General features: G+C 35.2%; 1 protein-coding gene across 1 annotated transcript in view; it reads left to right on the top strand.

Moving 5' to 3' along the window:
• The first annotated feature begins 1838 nt into the window (after positions 1-1838).
• LOC148942035 (uncharacterized) overlaps positions 1839-19356 on the top strand; it is a 63278-nt gene continuing 45760 nt past the window's right edge. Inside the window, exon 1 of the mRNA XM_089102960.1 lies at positions 1839-1910. The gene's annotated coding sequence lies outside the window, so the exon portion shown is untranslated. The remainder of the gene's footprint in view (positions 1911-19356) is intronic.

Here is a 19356-nt window from a genome sequence, read left to right as displayed (position 1 = left end):
TGTAATTTTATTTTCATTTTCAGTGCTGTAAGAACTGGAAAAGTAAATATTTGCAATATAATTCGTCTTCAGTGAAGCTTCAATGACGCAGTAGGCTTTAGGTTTGTACAGTTAAGGAAGGGGACAGTGTCCAAACTCTTGTTTGTAGTGAAACTATATTCGTCTTGAGCAATTCTACTAAGAACTAGTAAATTAAACTGAATATTTCATGTATAATGATAATAATTGCTAAAAGCTCATCAGTTCAAAATTTTACTGTAATTTTAATGTTTATTTCAATACTAAGTACAAAAGAAAATATTTGTAATATAATTTGTTTTTAGTAAAGCGCCAATGACGCAGTAGGTTTTAGACTTTTACAGTGAGAGAAGGAGGCGATACCCAAACTCTTGTTTGTAGTGATATTAGTTTGTTTCAAGCTAGATTTGCATATTCAATTTAAGTTTAACTATTTTTAAGATTTATTTATTCATTTATATTATTATCTATTGTATTTCTGTTTGCATTGATTGTTTATTTAGTTTCTGTTCGTTTTGGGTTTCCTGTTCGCTTCTTTGTTCCGAACAGGAAAAAAGAAGCTCGACTGAACCGATTTTCACCTGAATTAATTCCGCTTTTGTGCAAGCAAAAGTATTTCGGGTCTTGGTGATCGATATAGATCTAAATTTATAAATGCTAGTTTTATTGATGAACAAGTTTCGCCAACGGTAAGAAAGACGAAATAGGAAAGAAACTAAACCGTTTCTGTGGATGCTTGAATTATGCATGCTTATCTTAGTTTTGACAAGATTTTTGAAGAAACTAAATTTTATCTGCGGTGGAGGGAGGGGGGTGCCTGCCCCATATAAAAATATGTTTCTGGTGCTATATGAGTCTAAACAATATTAATTGTTGTTCAAGAAGCCGTTGTTTACTCCGTTCCTGAAAGATTCATTCACTCAAATCAAGTTCTTTCTGACACAGAATAGCCACCACACTAGAGTTTTACTCAGATATGTCCCTAGTCCTGATTATTCTCATGCACAGGGGCGGAAACAAAATTAATATTTGGGGGTGCCAGCACAAACTGGGTTTTTCCCATCAGTGTTTTTTGCCCCTCCAACCCTGTAATTAGTAAAAACAAAAATTCCCTTCTGTTGGGCACAGTGGCGGGTCTAGAGAAAAATCTTGGGGGGGGGAGGCAATTTGCCAAGGGTGCCAATAAGCAAAATCTTAGGGGGGGGCAATGTAACAAGGGCGCCAATAAATGATCAAATTGACAAACTTATTTAAAAAACAGAAAAAACAAGGAATGAGGGCACCAGGAAAAATCTTAAGGGGGGTCCGGGATTCCCCTGCATCTTCCTGTGGGCGGGAACAGGGGCGTCATTTGAGGGTGGCAAGGGGGGGGGCAGTTGCTTCCCAATAATATGGAGAAAAAAAATATTATATATACCATGCCCTTTGACTATCCAGATATGGAGCCCTCTTCCCCCCCCCCCCTCAATAAAAATGCTGGAGATTCGCCCCTGGGCGGGAATGTACCCTTAAAACCACCCTTCCCTGCAAGCATAGCCGGCAAATATTCAGGTTCAACTCCAATGAGATCGAACAGAACTCAACTTTTCTTACTCTCGCGAACTGATTCGGGTAAGTACCATTTTACTTTGCATTGAACTAATCATAAAAATATACACACAATGTTTTGATTCAAAACGATCATAGTATTTACTTGTGTATTTTAAAATTTGGGTTTTTAATGGCTGGGCTAATGGGAACCGGTATTTGATGACGTTATTCGAAAGGATCCCCTCAGGTAGTTGCATTTTTGCTATCCGTTGAAAACTTGTTTTGTGGTCTTCCAAAATCGTTTGTACTAGACAACAGAGTGAATCCTCAAATTGGATAATTGCTTATAATTTACACAACTGGTAAAAGTTTTACTTTTTAATCGCTCTCTCATTTCATAACCTAGACTTATATCTCAGTAAAAAAGTATTCATTCTACTTTCCCTATTTATTCATTTAAGCTCAATATAGAAATCCTGTAGGCTAGACCCTAGGCGTTTGGGTTGAAAGTTGGCTGGGGTAGGGGTAATTTTTTCGCAGTTCATATTATTGACTTACGAACCGAGGTCTAGGACGGGCAGTTGCCCAACTGCCCCATAGCAAATTCCGCCCCTGGGTAGGTAGACTAGAAATGGCCTACCGTCTTAGTGCAGGGAATAGGCCTCCTCAAAGTGAGAAAGAAGCCAGACTTCATTTGCAACCTTTATAGATTTTGGCTGGAAGTAGGGATTAATTAATCCGTAACTAATAATCGCTTTCGAAGGTTCAGGGGTTTTGGTGATTTCCTTTCTAACCTAAATTGGACCTTTAATGAACTTGGATAATCTGTATTTTAAAAAGTAAATCACTGAGAAATGAATGGGAATTGTGAAGCTCAAATGATAGGCTAGACCTTAAAGTGGTGTTGGGTGGAAATCAGATAGACCTAGTCTAGGAAAAAGATGGGAATAGCCTAGTCTACTATTAGTTCTGTCTCCAGTAAGGGGAAGTGGGACGCAATTCAAACACTAGCAGTTATTATATTTCGCAAGAGTAGCCTATATGGAGAATCTAAGGGTATATTTATTTGGTGTTTAGGTCATCTGGTTCATTGGTTATATCATTCCTAAAGAGGCAAAAGAAAGTGTTTTTAGCCCCCTACTTTGACTTTCTCTTTTACTTATTAGGTTTGAAAACGGTAGTTTTTTCGGGATAGGCCTACCACCAGATGGCTAATTTGACAGTGTATAGGCTATATATACAACTCTTTAAATTAGCCAACTGGCCAACCAGTATTTTAAGCCTAGGAGTCCAACTGGACATAGAAAACATATTAAGAAAACAATTCTTACTCAATAATATGCAGAATAATCCTAGTTAACACATTTTGCAGGGGGAGAGCCTTTATCTTCACTTCTTCTTCTTGTATTTCCAGTTTTTCTAAGAAATTTATGAATTTCTTAGGACCTATATTTTCACAGAATATATACCCCCCCCCCCTCCGAATGTGCAAAAATATACCCCCACCCCCGTAATGTGCAGATATATACTTAGTATTGCATCCTCAATCTAGATATAATATCCATTTGCATCACAAATGAACTTTTCTCCCATATCAGCCATTTGGTGGATGTCCAATTTTTTCGCAGTTCATATTATTGACTTACGAATAAAGTAAACGTACCACGTGATGCCTTTTTTTATGTTCTGTACGAATATAATAATCGCTTTTATCGCAAATTCAAATTCACCTACACCACCCCCTCATGTGCAAATATATACCCTGAATTGTAACCACACAAAGAAGTTATCAACACAAGTTAAGTTATTGTTCACTAGTTTATTAATAAGTTGTTAAGAGTAACATATTTCATAAATACGTATATATAACAATTCACACCTCATTTAGTAGGCCACTCAAATATAAAACGTTATCCTACTGTTTCAAGTTTTGTAATGCTGTCAACAAAAATAGTGCTGAATGTTGCTATTCGAAACCTTACTGTGGACAATTCATGATATAGGCCAATTCCAATTCAGGGTAGCGTATATATTTGCACATTAGGGGGTGGGGTGGGTAAATTTGAATTTTCAAAAGAAGCGATTATTATGTTCGTAAAGAGCATAAGGAAAGGCTTCGAGTGGTATGTTCACTTTATTCGTGGTAAATTTTTACCAAATCATATTATTGAGTTAGGAATAAAGTGCATATACCATTTTAGCCTCCCCGGAAATGAATTTTAGCCCTAGATATGTTAATTCAGGATATATATTTGCACATATGGGGGTGGGGGTTAGGTTGGGCTTGGTTAGGGGGGCGGGGCTGAAATTCATTTCCGATGGAAATGATTATTATATTCGTAATCAGCATAAAAAAAGGCATCTAATGGTATATTCACTTTATTCCTAACTCAATAATATGATTTGGTACAAATTTACCCCTCGGTTTACCCCCCCGCCCCCGCTGAAATTTAGTTTCTTCCAAAAGCTTGTCAAAACTAAGTTAAATCTGTATAATTCAAGCATCAACAGAAACAAATCAGTATTTTTTAGTACATAGGCCTATTTACCTTTATAGTAAGCCTAGGCTACTATAAAGCGCCTTTATAGTACTAAATAGTACCTTTATGGAACCAAATGGCTTAGCGCCTTTATAGTACTAAATAGTACCTTTATGGAACCAAATGGCTTATTTTTTAGTTTTTACTGTCGTTTTCACTCGATTTAGAAAAATCGGCTCCAACTTTGCCCCCCCCCCTCCGCCAGGATTTTGAAGAAATTATGCTACAAAACTTAGATAAAATTCTACTTTAGCAACTTTTGGCTATCTTGGAAAGGGGTTGGGTTAGGAAAATCAAACTTTCAGGGATGGGTCTACAGGCTAAAGTATGTATCAGGAAGGTATTTTGAAGTACCTACCTCCACTCCTTCTCCCTCTAGAGGGTCCTGATATTTGCCTACATGACCTATTGAAATTTTGACAAAACAGTAGTTTGGTTTAATTTTTGGTTATCGGTTCCTTTTTCTCTGGTTTTAGTGCTGAACATTCAGATCCTGAAATTATAGTGGAATTTTAATCCATATCAATGTTTTTTTTTTAAAAAATCTTAATATGTATTTATATATATTTAAAACCTTATAAATTGGGATTGAGCAAAGTTGTGAAGCGGAAAACAATTTTGTTGTACTTCATTTAAGCAGATCTATTTTGCAAGGTTTCACTTTTAAAATACACAGATCTTTAAAGGTCGCCAAAGGTCAGGACCCTCTAGAGGGTAGAGGGAGTGGAGGTAGGTACTTCAAAATACCTTCCGGGGACATACTTTAGCCTGTAGACCCATCCCTGAAAGTTTCATTTTCCTAACCTAACACTTCTCCAAGATAGCCAAAAGTGGCTAAAGTAGAATTATTATTAAAATTATTTAAGGTGAAACACTTGAAATTATCAGTTTATTGACCTACCTACAAGGACTTCTTTTTGGAAATACCAATTGTCCTATTTTGATATATATATCCTTCAGTGTTTCAGTTTGGTTCACACATTAACAGAAAACCGATTTCCTTCTTATTCTAAAACTGTAACTTTTATTGCTTGGTATTTATTTCATAAATCACAAATATTAAATATAATTTTTTTTTTTTTGAATTGCTTGTCAAAACATTTTTGTCCTAATTGAACAGATCTCCAAGACAGCCAAGAGCACCACATCTCGAAGTCCACTTTATTTCCAAATTGCGCCCCAATTGCTATCATGACAATTGTGTACCAGCGTTCCCTCCAGTGGCGGATCCAGGGTGGCGAGGGGGCGCCCCCCTAATATAGTCTAAAATAGTGTAATTTACTAAATTAACGCAAGTTTGCGTTAACTGAACTCGCTCCTAACGCAAGTTTATCGGATCAACCTATTTTGCCCCCCCCCCCTAACAAAATCCTGGATCCGCCCCCTGGCTCCCTCCCATTGATGCCATTCCACAAAAATATTGGGAGAGGGGGAGGGAAAAATGTGCTTTTCGTAACCAACGAATGGTTTTTTGTTTTTCACTTTTTTCATTTAAAATACTAAGGAATCCATTTTTCAATAAAAGTACAATTTTTTTTTAATTTGGGTTGGGCAATTGCCATGTTTTTCCCTGTTAATGTCACTACCTCCTCTCCTTATTTCTGAATGTAGTATCATATTAGGACTGCCATTCTTTGGTCGTGTCTCATCTGCGACACTGAAAACCTGAATAATAAGAATTTCCTGAATTTAATAGGCTTACCTTGAAATTTTTGTCATTATTGTGTTTAGTTCAGAAAGGGCCATGCATAAGACTATTACTCCTGATGCCAAAACAGCTGCCCGCACTCCTCGTCCGTTCTGCTATCTAGAGCCTCGTTTTTTACCATCCCTCCAACCTAGCCCCTTCTGGTTTCAAATTCTTTCTTCAGCCCCCCCCCCTTATTCAAGGCCATTTTGCCCCAACTCGATTAGCCTACTAAAAACAAAACACTAGACAATAATCTATAAACCATAATTTTAGTATTTTAATCTTTCTTTTAATATTGGCCTAGACAGTGGGACAATATCACATTTTTTTTTATACAACGTGTTTGACATACGGTCATTCGAACGAGCACCTAAAACTATCCTTAGATAATCCCCCTGGGGAAAAAAAAATCTAGCCTATCTTCTTCAACATGATTCTTCTAGTTTTGAGAGTGTAGTGGCCCACCCTCCAAGTCTTATGATTGTTATAGTTTTCTCAATATTTTGTTTTAAAAAAAGTAAAGAACCATATTAAAATATAAAATGAGCAGAGGGTCCGGATTATTCCTCCCGAAAATTCCACCACCCACGAAAAATCTCATTCCGGCAATTCTCCCTGGAAAATTCTCCCCTAAAATTGAGCAGCCAAAGGGAAGTTACAACAAATAAAACGGAAGAAGAAAAGTGTATAGTTATACATCAGCTACTACGAAGGAGAGGCAGGGTTGCCAACAGAACAACAAATCTCGTAACGTCCAAACTCTTAAAAACGTAACCTTTTCGTAACTTTTGATAGGAAAGTATCTTTTCAAGGTAGGGTGCCTTAAGTTTGCTATCAAGTGCGGTACTTAAAGAGGGGAGAGGACATTTGTTGCCTGTAGGCCTATAATTTGAAAAATATATTTTTACGTAATCTTACTAAAAATACTCCCTCCAACTTTTAAAAGGTGCCTAAAAAGTATACAATAATAACAATTCATTCTTCTTTACGTTCAGGAAATTCTTATTTTTTCAGCAACAATTGTTGCCTTCAACTTAACTGCACACCATAAAGACACCCCCCCCCCCCCCCGATGCGTGTATGTAACTCCAGGCTACTATTTTGCTTGTTTTGTTGTTGTTGTTTTTAATTGCCATTATTGGTGTTTTAAACCAAAAGTTGAAGAGTAATACGTACAAGATAAAAGGCAAATCAATAAACACAGGACAATTTATGATTCCAGAAAAGAAGATAACCAACTAGATTTTTTTTGTTAAATTTCAATAGAAACGATCTTAATAAATCCAGCTTCTTAAAAACACCCAAAAAATCATTTTAATCGCTCTCTTTCTGTCTAATAATTTAAATTGGCTCGGTCTCAGTCTCACCTCCTCAAGCTTCAAATTTGCATCGCTCCAATATGAAGATTTGAGCAATTCCGAGTTAGAGAGTTTTTGTTTTGTTTTTATTTTATCGAACAAAAAATATTTCAATCGTTGTCTTCTGTTTTTACACGAAATAGCAGTTATTTTACATTTGCTCTTTTCCGTTTGTAATTTGAATCGTAACTCTCAACCAAAAGAAAGCAAGAAATAAAAGAAGAGTTCACACAATTCAACCACAAGAATGTTATCCTAAAGCTGTTTTGATGGGTATCACAAGTCCAGGCACGCAAAAAGAATTTTTAGGGGAGGAGGTCAAACAATAAAAAAAAATTAAACTGATTTTCAAAATGAACTAAAAAGTAGAGAATTTTTGTCTCAAGAATATATGAATAGAATCGAACACGAGGGGCACAAAATATATTATTTACATAACATAAACACCAAATTTACCTAAGTTTTAAATGCATAAACGGAAAAAGTCGATGAGTTGAGGAAAACAAATAAAAAAGATCAGATTATGCAAAAACGAATTGATTTTTTGCCCCGAATTTTCACTAATATATATTTAGATTCTGGAAAAAAATATTTTCGATATTTTAATTTTCTAATTAAAAAAATATAATGTCTCACCCAAGATTACAACCTTGGGAAGTTAACCAAGCCTCGGGAAGTGCTCTTACCTTTGTGCTATACTGATAATGGTGGGAAGTAACTGAACATTCGGAAGTGGTTGAAAAATAGTTCACAAATAAAAAAAAAAAATTGTGTGACAGAGAAATAGATGGAAGATGGAACAAAATGATCATTGAGTCAATAAAAACGAACTGGGAATGATTTAATTAAAAAAAATTGAACCTGTAATTTAATAAAGAAATGCCGAAAAATTCGAAGAAATTTACATTTCCACGGGGTTGTGGCTCCATTCCAGTCTGCATGGTCCCTATGAATCAGTTTTTAAGTAAACTGTAAGCCTACCCTATACGTATACTAGACTACTTATCTTCATCATAAGAATAGGCATTGGTCTAGTTGTCTTTTTCTAAAGCCAAATGATAAGTGATTGTCTGTTTCTGAAGAAAACATGGTAAACACACGAGCATTTCTTTTAAATTATTTATTTTACACTATTTCCAAATATCATGGCCCCTTTTCGGAAAACACACCCACCCTCCTGATGGTCCGGGATATAGCCCTAGGAATATATTTAAAAAAGATTAACCATTGAAACTGTTAATTTACAATATGAAAGAACAAGGAAGAATGTAACACGAAAAAATGTCCTCGCAAGATTCGATACAAAGGCGAAATGTATTTGTACATTTAAATATGAGACCTCAGATGGGGAGGGGGGTATAATTTCAAAAAAGTGACCATGATACTTGGAAAAACTCTAGCATAAAATCAAAAATTCCGACTCTGCTAACCCCCCTCCTCAATGCTTAGATATAACCAAGAAATGGCTCATTTTTACAGCTTCGTATATTTTGTCAATATCAGCTGTTCATAATCCTATGTAAAAGAGCAAGTTTTGTATATAACCTGATATTATGTCCAACAAATCAGAAGGGGGAGGGGGTGAGGTTGTTACGGAAAGAATAATATATATATATATATATATATATATATATATATATATATATATATATATATATATATATATATATATATATATATATATATATATATATATATATATATATATATATATATATATATATATATATATATATATATATATATATATATATATATATGTATATATATATATATATATATATATATATATATATATATATATATATATATATATATATTAATAGAGCTTCCGCTCAAAATGCACCCCAAATATGAGCCAGAAAAGTGCCAAAAACTTTTCCCCACCCACTTGAAATGGAAGGGGCTATTTTAGGAACTGAAGAGGAGGTCATTCGATTGAAAATTTAAAGTTATTTTGTCCTTTTTAAAGGCCAAAAGCAGGTTCGGGGCCATCAGCTTCCTTCTCCGCTCCTATTCCTATTCTGCTATCTGGCCTTCATCTAGCGCCTATGATATCGAATGAAATTTTTAGATATTTGTTTTGTTCAAAAACTTCGAAATGCCTAATAGATTTTCCTTCGTGGTTGATATCACCCTCACTTCCCCAATGTTAAACTTCATCTTACCCTGCTTTGAATACTCAACTCTCAGAAACAAGAAAAAAAATACTGATAGACATTCTACCCAACATATTCTGCCTCTATTTTCTAATATTGGTAGAACTTTCCAAAATTCCTTCTTTTCTTTATTATATTTATTTGTCATACTTTCCCTGTGGCTTCTGAATTTTGCATATGGGGGGGGGGGGTCCACTAGAGGGAATAAGCCTAGCACCACCGAGAAGAAATAATGCCCCATAATGGTTCAAATTTAAAGTGGACAGGAATTAATACGAGTGAATTACATAAACACGAACAGACGTCAAAACATTACCTTTCGCATAAAGATAATATATACTGTTATGGATAAATAGACGAATCTTGAAACGAGAAATTAAAACGAATAAGAAGAGAAATTAACTTAAATAAGAGTAAGGATACTACCCCCCTAAAACCCCCAAAGGCTAGAGTGTCATTTGCGCTTTACTGAAACTAACATCAGCGACGCTAACATCATTGACAGCATAATAACAAAATGTAATCATAATGCTAATGAAGGCATTCTCTGAAACCTTCTTTAAAGGCCTGAGTGTCATTTGTGCTTTACTGAAAGCCATTAGGATCTTGAGCAGTGTGGTTTTTATTTGTGAAAACGTCAACAACAAAAGTAAAAATCACAGTTATAACAAAGATTATAGGAAAGAAAAAAAATATTAGAATAATCACATTTGTAACTTTGTGTTTAATTTTGTCTTTTTAAAAGAAAGCTTAACTTTGCTTTATTGCTTTATTGTCCTTTAGTTCCAATCTTTTTATGTATATATATATATATATATATATATATATATATATATATATATATATATATATATATATATATATATATATATATATATATAGAATAATCAAGTAAAGCTTCAGAATAATCAAGTCTGAAGCTTAATTGCCCATTTTGGGCTCAACCTCCCTCCCCATCCAAGCACAAGTTTGGATGGGGAGGCACAAGAACTCCATTGAACAAAAAATGAACAAGAATAAAATCAAATAATCTACCAAGCGTGAAACTACCACAAATCAGCATCGATAAATAAATGAAACCCAAAACGAACAGAAAATACAATAAATAACCGAGTCAAACTCAAAACGAGCAGAAATTAACACAATTTGGGCGCAAAACCCCCTATGCCTTCCCAAAGCGAGAACAAAATATGCACTTTACTGAAAAAATATAAATGTTTTTACTTTTGTAACTTTAATAAATGAAATAATATTAACATTTTGATTACTAAATATCAATATATGTATATTAAACTGACAATGCACGTTCATTTGTATTTTTTCAGTAAAGTGCAAATTTTGTTGTGGCCATGGGATTACCAAGTTGGAGTGTCCTCCTCAAAAACATATTTTCTATAAGAAAATTAACTACGCTGAACAAAATGGCTATCTCAAAATTTTGATTGGATGTGTTTGAGGGAATAATGGGCGCGGGAGAGGAGGGTGTATGTTAGTCGCCCTTCAATCACCTCCTCAAAAACATATTTTCTATCAGAAAATTAACTACGCTGAACAAAATGGCTATCTCAAAATTTTGATTGGATGTATTTGAGGGAATAATGGGCGCGGGAGAGGGGAGGGGGGGTGTTAGTCGCCCTTTAATCACTTTCAGCAATTAAAAAGGGAACTAACCCTTTGAATTTCCAATCGAATGAGCCTGTTTTGAAGTTTCTACGACCTCGCGCTCTATAAAAACCTTATATACCCCCAGGGCATAGCTTAAAACCCTTGCCCTGAGGGTTATGGGGGAGTATCGTCCTCAAAAACATATTTTCTATCTGTAAATTAACTACGCTGAATAAAATGGCTATCTCAAAATTTTGATTTTATGTGTTTTGGGTAATGATGGGCGTGGGGGGGGGGGGGTAGTTGCCGTCCAATCACTTTCGACTATAAAAATGGGCACTAGCCCTTTGAATTTCCAATCGAATGAGCCTGTTTTAAAGTTTCTACGACAACGCCTTCTATAAAAACCTTATATGCCCCTTATCTCAAAATTTTGATTGGATTTGTTTGGGGGAATGATGGGCGTAGGGGGGGGGGCTAGTTGCCTTTCATTAAAAACTTTATAATCCTTGCCCCCAGAGCATAACTTACAACCCTTGCCCTGAGGGCTGTGGGGGGATGGGTTGTCATCCTTAAAGACCTAATTTCCAAAACTTTCAACCACGTTGAATAAAATGGCTGTCTAAAAATTTTGATTGGATGTGTTTGGAGAAAAGGTGGGCGTGAGAGGGGGGTTAGTTGCCCTCAAATCACTTTCGACTATTAAAAAGGGTTCTAGCCCTTTGAATTTCAAATCGACTGAGCCCTTCTTCAAGTTTCTTCGACAACGATTTCAATAAAAAACCTTATATGCCTCCAGGGCACAACTTATAATCCTTGCCCTGAGGGTTGTGGGGGAGTGTCCTCCTCAAAAATATATTTTCTATCTGGAAATCAACTACACTGAACAAAATGGCTATCTTAAAATTTTGATTGGATGTGTTAGGGGGAATGATGGGCGTGGGGGGGGGGCTAGTTGCCCTCCAATCACTTCCAACCATTAAAAAGGGCACTAGCCCCTTGAATTTCCAGTCGAATGAGCTTTTTTTGAAGTCTCTACGACAACGCCTTCTTTAAAAACCTTAGATACATTCTTAGACCACACTGGATATACATGACAAATGAAACTCAGAGAGGAAAGAAGATAACAAAAAGAAAAATAAAATAAGAAAGGACGAAAAAACGAGAATTTTATCAGCCAGTGGCGAACCATGAAGATGAACAATATATAAGCAAATATTTCAACAAGGACCTCCGCCAAGTCGTCCTCAGTGCTAAAGAAAAAGGAAACAAAAAAGAACATTATTTGGCAAATTTTTACATGGATTTCATAGAACAGTCTGCCTTGAATAGTTTCCACTTAAAACACTCTATCTGGTTTCGTTTTGTTGATGATATCCTTTCTGTTTGGGATCATGGACAAGACTCTCTAAGAGATTTTTTGGCACATTTGAACTCTTTTGATTCGAATCTCCAGTTCACAATGGAACTCGAAGATTCTGGTAAGCTGCCTTTCTTGGATGTTTTGATTATAAAAACTAATCCCAGTCTTGAATCTTCTATATATAGAAAGCCGACTCATAATGATCGATATCTACATTTCTCTTCCCATCACCCTCCTTCTGCGAAAAGAGAGGTAATAATCTCTTTAGTTGACAAAGTTTTAAAAATGTGTTCCCGTAATCATATAAATTCTGAATTAAACTATGTCAAGGATATTCTTTTCTGCAATGGTTACCCAATCAAACTCATTGAAAATATAATAGATAGACGATTAAACAAGATAAAAGTATAATATGTGGAGCTTGTCCCCCTTGATTCAGTAACATCGGCAATTGAGAAAAAAACTTTCATCGTTTTACCATACAATCCGAAATTTGGCGATAAATTTGGAAAAATATTAAAAAAACATAATCTCTGTTTCTTTCAAAACCGAACAAAAAGTTGAACACCTTTTCAACTCAGGAAAGGATAAAACTGACCCTGTACTGGGTAGTGGTGTGTAAAGAATTCCGTGTTCTTGTGGGAATCTTTAAATTGGTAGGACCCAACAACAACTAGGTGAACGTCTGCATAAGTACAGCATTTCAATAGATAAGTCCCTGAGATTAAAAAATAACAATGACAACTTTGATTCGGCATTGGCTTCGCATATTTTCGTAAATCCGACCTATCTAGTTCTGTTTGACGAGGAAACCTTAATATCAACTGTAAATGGCGTACCACAAACTTTTAAAGAGGTAATTGAGATAAAAAAATATATGAACCAAAATTTAGCAATAAATAGAGATACTGGAGATATTTCATTAAGCCCAATTTACGACAGTTTAATCTTGAAGGACTCAATCAATACTTTCACCCGGTATAACTTAAAAGAACCTATTGGCATATCTAATGAAAACCGAAATTGTTGACCAGCTAAATGCTAAAACTATTGCAAGGCAAAAGATCCTTGCCCAATCATCTTGGTAAATTAATTTTCATTGATTCCTGCCTGGTTTTTATTCAGTGTCTGTTCTGTCTTTGTAAAGTAAACTTCGAAAGGTTAGATTTTCGTTTTTTTTCTCTCTCTTTGTCTTCTTTTTTGTTTAGCACTGAGGACGACTTGGCGGAGGTCCATGTCGAAATATTTGCTTATATTTTGTTCATCTTCATGGTTCGCCACTGGCTGACAAAATTCTCGTTTTTTCGCCCTTTTTGATTTTATTTTTCATTTTGTTAGTTTCTCTCCTCTCTGAGTTTCATTAAAAACCTTATATGCCCCCAGGGCATAACTCAAACCCCTTGCCCTGAGGGTTCTGGGAGAGTGTCCTCCTCAAAAACATATTTTCTATCTGGAAATCAATTACGCTGAACAAAATGGCTATCTCAAAATTTTGATTGGGTGTGTTTAGGGCAATGATGGGCGTGGGGTGGGGGCTATTTGCCCCCCAATCATTTTCGACCATTAAAGTGGGTACTAGCCATTCGAATTTCCAATTTAATGAGCCTATTTTGAAGTTTCTACGACAACGCCTTCTATAAAAAACCTTATATGCCCCTGGGGCATAACTTAAAATCCTTGCCCCGTGGGTTGTGGGGGAGTGTCCTCCTCAAAAGTGTATTTTCTATCTGGAAATCATCTACGCTGAACAAAATGGCTATCTCAAAATTTTGATTGGATGAGTTTGGGGGAATGATGGGCGTGAGGGGGGGCTAGTTGCCATCCAATCACTTTGACTATTAAAAATGGCACTGGCCGCTCCAATTTCCAATCGAATGAGCCCTTTTCGAAGTTTCTACGACAATTCCTTCGATACAAAGTGCCCGGGTATGGAGGGAAAAAAAACACACTGCGCCCACATCGTTCTTTACTTAGGCAGCGCTGGCGCGCTGCCTGTGATAAAGCCAATCGAAAAACTTTTTTTTTTAACATTTTCTCGACTCTTGTTTATTGGAGGGAAGACCACGTCCCAGACTTTAATTTCCTGTTCATTAGGGTCCACGTAGATCAGGAACTTGTAGTTTTAAATTTCGAAACAATCGAAGAGTGGTTTTTGGCTCAATTTTCGGGAGAACTAATGTTTTCTTTTATTTGGGTCCGTTGACCCTAGGAATTTCAGACAGGATTTTCAAGCCAATCAAAAAAGTGTTGGGCGTATTGTTAGGGAGATGAGTTCCTAGTGGTTTTCTTTTGTACATTAAGATAAGCTTCAATCTGATCAGAAAACACCTACTTTTGGCCTCCTTCGGGCCCCATATTTGGGGACCATGCTTTCAAACTGCTTCTGTTTTTTGTCAGATTGCTCTTGCCATGGATACTTATTGCTGCTATCTTCAACTGAATGAAATATCCACTCGAATGAGCCAACTCTCAATTTTTATGGCCAAATTTTCATTAAAGACGCAAAATACACTAAAGACGCATGGCATAATACTCTTTGCTACGATATATATATATATATATATATATATATATATATATATATATATATATATATATATATATATATATATATATATATATATATATATATATATATATATATATATATATATAATAATTTATTTGTAACCCACTTTTATACAAAACAAGCGGAGTAAAGTACACTAAAAAGGAAAAAAAAAAAATTCAAATGCACAGAAACAAAGATAACTTTAACCTTAATCACTGACAAAAACACACGGATAATATTATGGTTTGGGCCAAGGGACACAAAGGCATTTCTTGTCAAATTATTACTAAGCAATTCAAACGATTGGATAATGTCGGTAGCACCATACTTCTCAATAATACGTGTATTACGATACAAATACACGTGTATTACGATAATATATATATATATATATATATATATATATATATATATATATATATATATATATATATATATATATATATATATATATATATATATATATATATATATATATATATATATATATATTAGCGAATTTTTGCTATCTTAGAAGTGGTGATATGCTAATTAAACTTTCAGGAATGGATCCGCACTTTAAATCAGGGTCTAACCTGACATATTCGAGTTTCTACTCCATCTATCCCTAATTCCATCCAGATCAGTAACTTTTTGCTTTCTTGGGAAGTTAAAAATTATTTTTCTTCGCGAATGGAGCTTTTGGAAATGAATCTATATTCTAAATGAGGTGCACATTTTACCTCTTCCCCCCAGGGAGGAAATTCCAAATTTTTACCTCCTCCCCCCAGAAAATTCCCATGTACTTAATTGCTTTAACGTCATTCTGAATTAATAACTCTCCTGGGGAAATGTTGGCAGTCCTGTACTAAAACCTATCATCCAGAAAAGAAAAATTGGTACTAGTGCATTATACGGACACTTATATATACTTTATATGGAATGTCGAACAGGAGATGTTATAGATACCGGAACAGATACCCGGTACTAAAATAGTTGTTAGAGTGGAATTGAGTCAAACGGGTGATCTAATATAAATGTTAAAATTGCGAAAGACATTACAGCGTTCTGGGCGCATAATTGTAACATGTAATTCTTATAATTTTGTTCATAAACCATTATAACCGGGTATCTGTCTCTGGTTAGGTTAGGTTACAAATTTGATATATGGTATGCTTTACCCCCCACCCCCCTAGTGTACAAATATATAGCCCAAATTTGTTTATAAACTATTATATATTCATCCTATTTTATTTCATTAGCATTAACCAAACTTGACTTCTTTAGCAGTATATAGAAGTGTCCATATAATGCACCAGTACCAAAAAAACGAGTTAAGGAAGGATTTACCCTTGTCTCGTCACAGCAAGTGCAATGGAGCAACTAAAATTTTCTGTTTGCTATATTTTCTGAGATGCGACCCATCGGGGTAAAGACAGACTTTACTGGTTTTCCACCGCCAAAACCTAGTATGGATATGCTGAAATTACAAGATCTGGTGTCTACACCTAGCAGAAACCGAATTGGAAAAGACGGGAAGAAAAAGTACTTTCTCCATATCTTCGTCTATTTCTCCCATTCCAAAAATAAAGAAAATCTTTGTACTTTTGTGATTTTCTCGCAAACTTGAAAAATGCATTTACTTGATTTTGACAGAGAATATAGCAGTGACGTCACTGCTATATAGCTGTGACGTCACTGCTATATACTGCAGTTCCTTAAAAGTGTTTAATATGCTTTTAATGTGATGTTATTTTCAATCGCCATAATGAGTTCTCCTGTTTGTGATGGATAAAACTATCCTTCCCCCTTTCTTTAATCACTCGAATAGTTTTAAAGATCAAAACTATTAGAATAGAAACAAAATCTAGAAACTAGAATAGAGACTATCGGTCACTTCAAAAGGAGTAAAGTTTTTTAATTAACTCTCAGTTTTTACAGCCCATTTGTTGTCTATCTAATTAGTAAGAGTTGCTAATTTAACAATGTTGAAGTCTCTAATTTACCTCTCAGGACTTAAGTAATTTGAAAAGCTCATTAAGGAATTTACATTAGGTTTCTTGAGTTTTAACCAGCGGTTTAGCCAGAAGGAGGGGGTCTCGAAGCCCTTCCGAAATACTAAAAAACGATGTTTAAATATGCAATTTGGATTATGTTTCGTGTAGTTTTATCTATTGTCCAGCCAACAGAAATACAAAATAAGAAACAGGTTTAAAAAGCTTATCTTAAATTTTGGGTTTAAAAACTTGTTTGCTTAAAATTTTTGAGTTAAAATGTAATTAGCAAGAGTTTTATAATTTTGCAATTTGGAAATCCTCAATTTACCTTTAAGGACTAAAGTAATTTTAAAAAAAAGTTTAATAATAATATAGTCCAGGATTCATGGATTTAGACCATTTTAGCTAGGGAGGATGTTATACTTTTTTTTATGTTTTAGCGTTTACAATACATTTTGACCATTTCAAGAATGAAAATAGAGTGGCTTCGGTTCATGAAAATTCAGGGGGGGAGGGTAAACTTATTTTTCAAAATCCAGTGTGGTGTTCTAGTCGAAATTTAATCACTGTGAATATGCAACCAGATTTTTGGATTTGCTCTGTTTTGCGTAAGAATTTTTTTTTTTTTTTTTTTTGGGGGGGGGCTGAATTGGATCTTTAGATTTATTTTTTTGTTCTCATAAAGTTATCTGGTGCATTTTTTATGTATTCAAAAATACAGTCATCGCTTTTCTAATGGTTTTTACGCCCATCTTTTAAGCCCGTAGTATCTAGCTAATGATCGTGTGAAATTTCTTTTTTATTTAAATTTCAGCCCATTCTTAAATTATTAAATCTTCCCTTTGTATTAACTCGACCAGTATTTCTATATCAAATCCTTGTGGAAAATTATAAGTCGTTGCCAAGATCTTGTTATATTTTTAAGTTTAGCTTACAAGACTGCGCGAGGAAACTCGTTTAGCAATGTTTGTCTGATTTTTTTTTTTTAATTCAGCAAATCTGACGCTACGGATAATTTAAAAATAGGAAAAACAATAGTTTACATATTAAAAAAAAAATCTGCTTTTCATGATTATTCTAAATATTTGAAATATGTAAATATTCATTATGTTTAAAGTTACCCTTTAAAAGTTACTTGTCCGATAAAATTCGCATGGCAAGTAACAAAAGAGATAGCTGCACAGCAACTTGGCCTTTTCCGCCTTTTTGTTGTGGTGGAAGATAACAATTTTGGCCCGGAAAAGGGCCAGAATATTAATCGAATGAAGTTTCAGAGATAACCAGTCGATTTGAATTATTGAACAGTCTTTTATTTAGCCTCCCAGTTTCAGAAGCCGTAATGCTACAGACCATAATGTTTCAGGGGCCATTGTGGCGCATTCGCTCCAAAAGATACACGTAGCTAAACCAAAAACAAAATTCAGAAAGAAAATTATTTTTAAGCTTCATTTAGCTGAGTTGATCTTATTTGAGGCTCTATAACTTCATCCGCATTGATGTCAGTGGCGGATCCAGGAGGAGGAGGGTGCGCGCCCTCCTAACGTAGTCTAAAGTTGTGTAATTTACTTAATTAACGCAAGTTTGCGTTAATTAAACTTGCTCCTAACGCAAGTGTATCGGATCAACCTATTTTGCCCCTTCCCTTAAAAAAAAACCTGGATCTGCCCTTGAGTGGTGTATAGTTGGGCCCCGACTGCTAAGGAGGGTCAATGAATCTTTCTGGGTGGTGAAGGGGCTTGGAACATGAAAAATAGGCCCATATTTCTATCTCTCAATTAGTGGATCAATATAGAACTCTTCAGTCAGTTAAATAAGTTTGGACTAAGCCTGCTATATGGTTGCTTTTGCTACGGGGGATAGCTATCCTTTATTGATCCTTTTATTGGGGATAGCTATCCTTTATTGATCCTTTTATTGGGGATAGCTATCCTTTATTGCACAAATACCTTGTTTTAGGCCTACATTCTGACTGCAATTTATGCACCTGTCGAATTTCCTTTTTGTTCTGATTTTGAGTATGCATAATCAATTAATTTTAAACGTATTCATCATAGGTACCCCTCTAAAAGGGGCGTAGTCTTGATTAAATTATAGAATGAAATTATAAAAATCTAAGAACTTTATGTATATAGAAATACAAAATTTGTTTTTTGTAGCTTAGATATTATTTTTCTAGAGGGTTGATTTTTTTTTCGGATATGGGTTTTATCGGTGGTAGCCCCTCCCCTCCCCCACCCGGGAAATTGTCTCTCCGCCGAAAATAGTCCTCGGACAATGCCCTTGTAACATTCTCTCCATATATAAGATTGTGCATCCAAATAAAGAAAAACAAAAAGAATTATGTATATGAATCCTGGGAAACTCCTCCCAGAAAATTTCCTCCCCACTAAAAATTCTCGCTGATGATCCCCCGCCCCTCAGAAAACTCCTCCTGAAAAATGTTCGTATGTTCCCCAATAATAAATTCTATATGTAAACAATGGACAAATTGTACAATTTGTAGCTCTTTCCCTCGGGGCTGTGGGGGGGAGGGGTCTTACCATTCCAAGAGGCATATTTATTGGAC

Source organism: Artemia sp. Qi Xiang Cuo, chromosome 17 (assembly GCF_049724085.1).
Source record: "Artemia sp. Qi Xiang Cuo chromosome 17, ASM4972408v1, whole genome shotgun sequence".
In the NCBI taxonomy this organism is placed as follows: Eukaryota; Metazoa; Arthropoda; class Branchiopoda; order Anostraca; family Artemiidae; genus Artemia; species Artemia sp. Qi Xiang Cuo.
This window is presented reverse-complemented; position numbering and strand designations above follow the sequence as displayed.